The sequence below is a fragment of the Neolamprologus brichardi genome, chromosome 6 (assembly GCF_056152115.1).
Source record: "Neolamprologus brichardi isolate AB-2024 chromosome 6, ASM5615211v1, whole genome shotgun sequence".
Taxonomy (NCBI): domain Eukaryota; kingdom Metazoa; phylum Chordata; class Actinopteri; order Cichliformes; family Cichlidae; genus Neolamprologus; species Neolamprologus brichardi.
The window spans coordinates 3,840,821-3,851,014 of record NC_142109.1 but is presented as its reverse complement, the minus strand read 5'-3'; the positions used below and the strand labels follow the sequence as shown (position 1 = coordinate 3,851,014).

The 10,194-nt window shown below is 36.7% G+C and overlaps 1 long non-coding RNA gene across 2 annotated transcripts; it reads left to right on the top strand.

Annotated features, from left to right (window-relative positions):
• The first annotated feature begins 449 nt into the window (after positions 1-449).
• LOC148102422 (uncharacterized) lies at positions 450-8,415 on the top strand. Of its 2 annotated transcripts, XR_015719111.1 has the most exons (6): positions 450-479; positions 2,714-2,745; positions 4,132-4,158; positions 5,459-5,489; positions 6,539-6,565; positions 7,819-8,415. It is a non-coding gene; the product is annotated as an uncharacterized LOC148102422 (long non-coding RNA). The 2 variants fall into 2 exon arrangements; XR_015719110.1 differs by lacking the exon at positions 450-479 and having other exon boundaries at positions 2,374-2,745.
• Positions 8,416-10,194: the final 1,779 nt, after the last annotated feature.

Here is a 10,194-nt window from a genome sequence, read left to right as displayed (position 1 = left end):
GTTAAGGGACCTCCTGAACCTCTTGAGTCCTGCAGTGGAGTCCTGTGAGGATGCTTAGGCGATCACCAACACCAGCTCCTTGGTGTTGGTGTTCAGAAGAAGACTGTTCTTATTACTGCAGTCAGTTAAATAAATCTATCATAATACAGTACATTTTAACATAATGACCTTATGTTTATTTATGTCTTTTAACCATTATTTCAAATTCAAAGAATCCTGTTTGAAACATTTATTAAACTTATAGAATTAAATTTCTGCTAGTTGTTTTTTGTTGCAAAAAAATAGTATAGTATAAAATAAAATATAATAATAATAATAGTATAAAATAGTATAATAATATTTAAATTTACATATATTTTTCACGTTTTCAATGCCAATTTTGTGTAATTGCGAAGTTTCCCACTACCCGTGAATGCCTCTTTTTTTACGTCTCTGGCTGACTCCTGAACCTCCGCCCACTCTCTGCACTATCCCTGCTGGTAAGCCCTGCTTCTCTGTCTCTCTTCTCTGAAATGAAGTGTCTATAAGCTGTTTGAGTGATTTAGCCAGTTGTTGTTAGTGACTTATAAAGCCAGTCAAAGTATAAGTCATGTTAAAGTAACACAATGACTGCTTTTTTAGTGAAACGTTGTAATTTTAGTATTTAAAAGGAGTGTTTGGTATGCTAGCCCTAACAACCTAAGCGCTAACGCCTAGCCTAGCTGCTATAGGCCCAGTGTGAAATGAATATGGTTCATTTGATTGTTTAATACAGTTATTGTGTTGTATTTGGTTCATTCGGTGTGTTCGTGTTTCTGAGTCTCTTAGGGAAGTGAAGTTACTTCTCCTCTTCACAAGTCAGTCAGTTAAAACGGCCTCATTCTTTAGGTTGTAATGTAATGAGCCGCCATTTTAGAACCACTGATTAGCTGCTGAAGCAGCAGGGTCGGCAACTTCAAAGGAGCCATTTTACCGCCATTAGCTGTGTCCCAAAACGTCGGCTACATCCTTCGGAGGACCCGGCCTTCGCGGTCTACGTGGGCCGGGTCCTTCAAAGACCGAGAAGGCCGGAAGTGCGAGGCTGTGAAATGACGGTCTAGCCTTCAGATTTGCGTCACCGCTGTCTCGCTGGAATTTAATAGACTCGGCCGTCTGCTCCTTGCTATTTAAAATATAACAGGACACTGGCGTAAATTCTCGACCGTTTAACGTTTATTCAGCTGTGTGAAAATCCCGGAGGAACCCACCCTATGGATTAATGACGTTTTATTTAATCTAATAACTTTGATCTCAGCCAAACCGATTTACTCCAGAACAAATAAAACACAGAAAAAAGGCAAACAATTACATTTTTTTCAAGTTATCCGAGTGACATCATGATATCATGTTTAACCTGAGTAGCGAAAGAGCGGGGGTCTGAAAACGATGAAGCCGGGAGTCCGCTGCTCTCGCCGGCTGGAGTGACCATTGAACCCCCCAGGCTTGCTATCGAGCTGGTGGGTGACAGACGTCTTCGAAAACATCGGCACACTTTTGAAAATATGCATGTCTTCATAAACAAAGCAGATATTTGTAATTTACACCGCTACTTTCTCGCCTTAAAATATGTTAAAAGTTTATTTTGTGGGCCAGAAAGATTAATAAGAGTAATTTTAAAACTTAGTAGCAGCCGCCATTGTTGGCAGCTGAAATTTGGCTGGGCCGCGCTATGAATTCTGGGATATGGTGCGCCACGAAGGACACACCGACCGATCCTTCAAATTCGGGGGAATGAAGGAGCATTTGTCAGCCGCATTTGAAGGAGTCGACGAATTGGGACAGCCTTCGTCGCCTGGCTGTAACGTAATCGGCCTTCAAATGCGGTCTGCGGAGGATGCAGCCAAAGTTTTGGGACACAGCCGGGGAGAAATAAGAGTCACTGCCTGTGCCGGTGTGTGTGTTCGTGTTGTGGGTTAATTAACAGAAGGGAGAGAGAGGGTGAGGATAAAACACATAATATAAGAATAATAACATTTCTTAACAAGAAGAAGTTGTTTTTAATTAATCAATTTTAGTTTTTTAGTTAAATTTTAAGAACTGTTTAACAAACACTTGTTTGTGCAGTTTGTTTTTTAAAAATATATCCTACACCTGCAGCTCTGTTTAACTTCTCACTTTGTGAAAAATTAATGAAATATAAAAAAGGCCACCGTCAAATGAATAAAATGCAGCAGTGCACCATTAATATTACAAATATGATATGTAGATATTTAAAACAACAGCATATTAAATGATACTAAATGATACTGTGTGCAGATAATATCTTTAGGAAGCAGAATTTGAATGCAGACCAACTCAAATGTTGAAGCCTACAAATATATCATCCAAGCTTTCATTTATGATTGCTTATGCTTTGAAATTGTGATGTCAGAATTTGATAAAGTGTGCAGTGCTAGGTGTAGCAAATCATTGCTTATTAAATCTATTGTGTTATCTAATAGCACCAAACTAATAGAGCTATCACATAACTGAGAAACTTGTGTGGCTTATTACAAATGGATGAAACCACGTTTTACCTTAATGAAGACAGTAATCTTTAATAAGGTGTAGAAAAAAGAGGTGAGTTGTTTGTTGCTGTGGTAAACAAAGAAGTGTACTGAATCTTTTGGACTACACAGAGTGATGCAGTATTGACTGTGATGCTGATTTGAGTTGTCTCATTCTGTGTTTTTGTGCTTTGTCTTTTGTTACACAGAGTGAAAGAGATCTTTGGTTTTGCCTTTGCTGGTAAGTAAACAGTGATTGTAACTGAAGCAGTATGAACCTGGCATTGCGTAGCACATTTGGCAACTTACATACAGTAGTATGAGTTTTTGTGATATGTTTCCATTTACTGATGGGCAAAAACACAAAGTCAGGATTTATTACGTGTAGCAGCAAAGCCCCCACACAGAAACTCTGACTGTCCCTGAAAATGTCCCTGAAGTTTAATAGCCCATTTATGTATGATATCAATTTCTTATGGCTTATCAAATCCAAACATAGCTAAATGTCAGTTGTTCATTTTCTCCTTATGTTTGTGGATTTAAGTAGCAGACAAAACAATTAAAGTGTTTTAGGGGAGTCAGTATAAATGGTTGCTCAAACACTTAAGAGCTGCAGAGGTATTGATCTATATTGTCTCTCAAATTCTGCTGATGTATTACATTAAAGTCAGAACACTGTAGAAGTATTTTGCCTGACTCGGTATAAGTAATAGCTTTAACAGTTAAGCAATAATAAAAACTAAGAGAACCAGAGGTGTGAGTGGACATTGTTAGGTACATTACAGCCATTGTGTCGAATTAGTTTATTACTTATTTAGTGAATATAATGTGTTTTAAAATTAAATAGAAATGTTGCCAAAAAGGGACAATTTTAAGTTGGTGGCCTGAAACTGTCTGCTCTAACCTCAGTGTGTTGGTTTTGTTGGACCATATAATATTTACAGTAAGTGATTGTAACAGCACATCTTGGTGTAAGTTTATAGACTCTGTTTGTTTTTATTGTGTTAATAGAATTTAAATTCAGGCCATTCAAATTCTATTGCAACATACATAAATATTCCTAGCAATTGGTACAATGAAAGGAATTTTAAGTTTAATATTTTAAGACATTTCATTTCACAAAACATTCTGCACCTCTGTTATTGTAACATGTCAGTATTTACATGTATTTTAGGATTTGCATATTCATGTCAGACTAACCAAAACATGATGAGGTTTTCTGTTGCTTCTGATTAAAATAATTACTTTATATTTAATGTTTTTAACCTGAAAGGACATTAAAAGTTTTGGTTTTTCACACTTTATTAGCTCTGACCTGTTGTAGAAAATGTTGGAGCCACAAGGCTTCTGTGTAGGAAATATTTGGTGTATCCTGCACTTGTGCCAACAAATATTGGCGCCTGTTCTTTGCATTTCTGTAGTAATAATGCTTTTATTACACATGCTATAGCCATGTGAGACCCTGCAGTTCAATTATCTCCTCTTTAGACTACAGTAAACTTAAAAAAGCTTAAAGTAATTGAGGATTTTACTAGTTAATTTGTGTCACAGTAAATTGGATTGTGTGAAGAGGCTCAACAGTCTGAATCATCAAACAGTGATCTGATGTATTGTTTCCTTTCTCTAGACTGCTGATCTGATTGTCTCAAGTCTGGTAAGTAAAGGTTTTTCTGAGGTGCAGTGCTGGGAAATGTTTCTCATTTTAGGAGATTCAGTTTAGTGCAGTGAGTGAGCACAGCTATTGGTGATCATCAAAAGTCATCAAATCCTAGAAAAATCTGTGTAAACATTTCCAGACCTACAGAGGTTGGTAGGTTAGTTAGGTAGCAGCACATATTATTTCACATTAGAGCAGCTCATGAACAGCAGTTTAGGTACAATTAAGTCTTCAAGTAGGGCCTTGTGGATTTCAAAAGCTTCTTTCCCTTCATTAAATTAAGTCACTTTCTGAAAACTGCTCTTTGAATTAGTCTTTTAATTAAAGATTTTGTTGATGACTGGAAAAAATCAAAAGCACAGATACAGCACCCATATCTGTATTTTATGATTAAATGATCTACAAAGAAATTATCATCATACTACATTTTTAATTAGGCCTTTAAATCGGCCATTATAAGTACGTCCTAGATTTAGTGGAGTGCTTATGGCTGTGTATTAAACATACCCCAAATGTGACTGAAATATGTAGAAACTGCTTTGTAGGAACCATCCATCTCCAAATTTCTCACTTTGCCAAAAGTCATACTGAATAAAGTATTGTTTACTTTTATGTTAACGGATCTCAAATCCCTGTTTCTGTGTGCCCAGATATTATGATGTACTGTTGTCCCAGGTACGTACACACAGAACCAGTGATTTGAGAACTTTGGGGATTAAGGAACCTGTGATGTGGCATAAATTTTAAGTAGGTGGCCTGAAAGTGTCTGCTCTAACCTCAGTGTGTTGGTTTTGTTGGACCATATAATATTTACAGTAAGTTATTGTAGCAGCACATTTTGGTGTAAGTTTATAGACTCTGTTTGTTTTTATTGTGTTAATAGAATTTGAATTCAGGCCACCTCAAATGTTAAAACCTACAAACTATATCCATACAAGCTATCATTTGTGATTGTTGCCTACTTTTAAATTGTGACATCACCATTTGATAAAGTGTGCAGTGCTAGGTGTTGCAAATCATTGGTCTACTCTCTTAAGTAATCGAACCTAAATTTTGGAGCATTATATGAATCAGAAACTTGTGTGGCTTATTGCAAATGAATAAAATTACATATTACCTTTATGAAGATGATAATCTTTAAAGAAAAACAGAGGAGAGTTGTTGTTTGTATTCCAGCTGTGGTAAACAAAGAAGTTTCCGGAATCTTTTTGACTACAGAGAGTGATGCAGTATTGACTCTAATGCTGATTGGAGTTGTCTGATCCTGTATTTTTGTTCTTTGTCTTTTGTTACACAGAGTGAACAGATCTTTGGTTTTGCCTTTGCTGGTAAGTAGACAGTAATGGTAATGTTTAGTAATTTACTCGTGTCATCTTGCCATTCACTCATGGGCAAAAACAAATAGTCAGGATTTAGAATCTGTAGCAGCAAAGCCCCCACACAGGACCACTGACTGCCCCTGAAAATGTCAATGACGTTTAATAGCCTCTGATTTTAATTTTTGATGGCTTATCAAGTCCAAACATAGTTAAATGTCAGACATATCTTTATGGAGTTGTTTGATTTCTCCTTATGTTTGTGGATTTAAGTATCAAACAAAACTATGAAAGTGCTTTAGGTAAGTATAGGTGGTACCTTAAACACTTAAGAGCACCACAGCTATCGATTTTTATTGTCTCTTTCATTCCACTTATGAATTAGCATGAAGTCGAAACACTAGAAGTATTTTGCCTGAGTGACTGTAAGTGATAGCTTAAACGCTTAAGCAATAATAAAATGCAAGAGAAGTACAGTTGTGAGTAGGTATACTAAAGCCAATGTTTTAAAATTAAATATAAATGTTGCCAAAAAGGGATATACTGCAAAACATAAATATTGTTAGCAACAAGTACAATGGAATGACTTTTTAGCGTAATATTTTAAGAAATTTTCATTAGAAAAATGGTGTGCCACTGTTGTTGTTGTTGTGGTTTTCTGTTGCTTCTGATTTAAATAATTAATTTGTATTCAACATTTTTAATCTGAAATGAGATTAAAAGTTGTCGTTCTTCACATGTTATTAGTACTGACTTGTGATAGAAAATGTTGGAGTCACAAAGCTTCTGTGTACGAAAATATTTGGTATATCCTGCATTTGTGCCAACAAATATTGGTGCCTATTCTTTGCAATTCTGTAGTATGAATGTTTTTATTAACATGTTAACATGTTATTAAACATGCCATCTGAGACTCTGCAATTAAATTCAGCTCATAAAGCCTTAAATAAATTGAGAATTTTACTAGTTAATTTATGTCACAGTAAATTGGATTGTGTGTGAAGAGGCTCAACAGTCTGAATCATCAAACAGTGATTTGATGAATTGTTTCCTTTCTCTAGACTGTTGATCTGATCGTCTCAAGTCTGGTAAGTAAAGGTTTGTCTGAGGTGCAATGCGGCGAAATGTTTCTCATTATAGGAGATTCAGTTTAGTGCAGTGAGTCAGCACAGCTCTTGGCAATCATCAAATCCTAGAAAAGTCTATGTAAGCATTTCCAGACTTACAGATCTCTCTTATCATCATACTGCATTTTTAATTAGGCCCTAATATCGGCCATGCTAAGTTTATTGTAGATTTAGCGGAGTGTGTATTAAACATGCCCCATATTTGACTGAAAAATGTAGAAACTGCTGTATAGGAGTCATCTGTCTCCAAATTTTTCATTTTGCCAAAAGTCATACTGAGTAAATTATTTTTTACTTTTATGTTAACGGCTCCCCAGACATTATGATATACTGTTGTACCAGGTAAGTACACACAGAAATGGGAATTTGAGACCTTTGGGCATTTAGGAACATGTGAGTTGAGTGCATGTGAAGTGTTTAAAGCAGGTGGTCTGAAACTGTCTGCTCTAACTTCATTGTGTGGGTTTAGCTTGACCATATAATGTTTATAGTAAGTTACTGTAGCACCACATCTTGGTTTACAGACTCTGTTTGTTTTTATTGTGTTAATAGAATGCAAAAATGTCCTTAGAAATGTTCCACCACCATATGTTAAACATTTTCATTCAGTTGAATCTAATAATGTACTGTACAACTCTTCAGTGTGTAATGATATATATGTTCTGTATTTTTCGGACTGTAAGGCGCACTAAATTCTAAGGCACATTAAGCCAAACAAAACAGATAAGTCAAACTTTATTCAACTCATTTACAATAACTCTCAAAATTGTTCAGTTGTAAGACATAAAATACAGAACAATACACTAACTTTGCAGGATTAGTGGATTGATGAATGTGGATTGATCAGTTTGAAATCTGCTTCATAAGCATGGCTCTCAACAGGTGCCAGGCCCTTATACACACACACCATATTATGTTGAAGCACAGTACGAATTACTCTACGAGGGTGCTGACTATGGTAGCCATGCTCTGACAATACATCAAGTGGTGCTGCTTTGTAGCTTACCGAAGTCATACTAAAACATTTGACAGATTTTTGAGTGCCGTGTACCACATAGAATTGGTTTGAAATCAGTAAGCACAACCATACATAAGGTGCAGTGTCTATTTTTGAGAAAATTAAAGGCTTTTAAATGTGCCTTATAGTCTGAAAAATATGGTAAAGCCAGGTTTATTGGAAGTGTGTCTAATTCCACTTTCTTTCTGTCTTACAGGTGACCTGCTGCAGAAAACCCTCTCCCTCTATCATTAACAAGCAATTCAGTCTGTCCTATCACTCTCCCTCTCCCTGCTCCATCTTTTTTGACAAGCCATTCTATCTTCTATCATTCTCCGCCATGAGCTCTATCTAATTTGACAAGCTTGAACCTGAGTTGAAACGCAATCCTGTGACTTGAAATCAAGTTTTACCAGAATCTAAGTTTTTGGAATTGAAGTTACCAGAACTTCGTCAATCTGTATTCAGAATTCTGAGAGATCTCCGCTCTCACTGCTCCATCTTTCCTGTCGTTAAACTCTCTCACATCCAGTCATTTTGCTGGAAATCACAAGTAGAAAGTTAAAATTACAGTAGTAGAATTACAGTACAGTAGAACTCACAGTAGAAACTACTTACACATTTTAATTTTGCATTACACTTTGGAATAAACATTGATTGGCTGTTTGGCTTAGAGGTGCAATTACTTTGATAAATTATATAAAATATACACCTCTTCTTAAAGGTTTATTTGTAATAAGACAATCTGGTTATTTTGTAATTTATACATACAGACTGCTGTATTTACATAAATATTAAATTAGATTCAGATACATTTTTCAAGTCTGTTTCATTGACTATAACATTTGACTACAAGTTTAAACTATTATTATTTAAGGACAAACCCTTTTTTGTCACTCAGTGTAAGTATTCAGTTACAATTGTCATCTAGAGGCTGCCCTGAGAACCCAGACTTCCTGTTTCCTGACTGCTGCAGAACATCCAGCTGAAGAATCCTCATCGCCTGTCATCTGATCACCACACCATCACAGCTCCTTATATTTGCTTTAAATTTTAAATATCTGAAAGATTTACACAAAGTCTATTTAAAAGCTAAGAGTTTTATTATAGCCTGTTGATTGTTGAGATTTATTCTGCATATTACTTTACAGAAGTATAGACCTATTCATTAACCAGTCTGGTTAAAAAAAATAGAAGTAATAATATACAGTTTTTGAAAAAGCTACAATAAAACTGTTTTTAAAGAACTTTCAATAACCTTTATATTGAGTTTGTATTTAAGTTAGCCTTTTACATCAATTACATAGTTATAAGAACACTTTACCATTTGTATAGTTTTACATTTCTCCATTTGATAGAAACTTGAGGAGTCATTTGTTTTTCAGTGTTTACAGGTTGAGTTTTGTTTACATTTGTGTATAAATACATATAAGGGCCAGTTTGTACTTGCACAAAATGCCAAGGAAAGGTCAAAGGTCACAGTCCCAGAAGCTTAGATGGCAAAAGGAGAAGGAACAGGTAAATGTTTCTCAGACCGGTGAGCAGGTAAAGGTGTCTGTTACAAGTATTCCCAGTCCAGAAGTGCAGCTCAGCGTTCAGACAGCTGCAGTGTCTTATGCAGATGTGGTAAAGAGAGGTGTTTGCTCATCATCTGTGCCAAATGCTAAAGTAGAGCAGGTAATCCAGACTGAACCCCAGGTAACTGTGCAAATGCAGCATGATGGAGAAGCTCCAGGACCGTCTCATGTACAGGTTACAAACAGTGAAAGTCGTCCACGAGTGAGTAGCATCTGTGCATCCCGAAGCCAGGCCGCTGCTAAGTATGGAAAGTACAGGAATCAGCAATGCATGGCGAACAGTTTGGTTTTCCTGTCATTCTTACACGAGGATGAATTCATTACCAGAGCAGATCTTAACCGTGTGTTGGACAAAGGCCATGCCGTGTATTCAGATGCCAGACTGAGGTATGTGAACAGCGTGTTTCTAGCCTGTGATGAGCTTCCCACAGTCGTCACCAGCCGCAGACACGAGTATCAAGTGGATATGTCTCAGTTTGCTCGTTACGGCACATTTGACGGTACAGATCATCTTCCGAGCCTTGAACAGGGACTACAGTGTTTGGCTTCAGAGTTTCGCTACGCTTTGCTAGTCATGGGAGGAACAGTCATCGCAGTTTGCAGGCTGACTTCAGGTGAATACGCATACTTTGACCCTCACCCACGTAAGTCTACAGGAATGCCATTGTCGCTAGGTGTAAGTGGTGGAACTGCAGTTATGTTAAAATTCACACGTCTTAACGACATGATTGACAGGATCAAACATTTGTACCGAATGTTTAGCATCGCACCAACCTGCACTTATGAGCTACAGCCTGTTGAGTTCCACAGTGAAAACGTTGCTGACCAAAGAAATGCTGATGAAAACAGACAAACAGCTACAACTGTTCCAGCACCAGCTTTAAATGAACCTGAATTTGAAAGAGTGGATTATTCAAATGAGCCAGCTGCTGAGCTGAACAATCGTCCTTCTGATTATTTGGAAATAGAAACCTCTGCATCTTCTGTAAGAGACACTCAGGTAACAAAAGATTCTG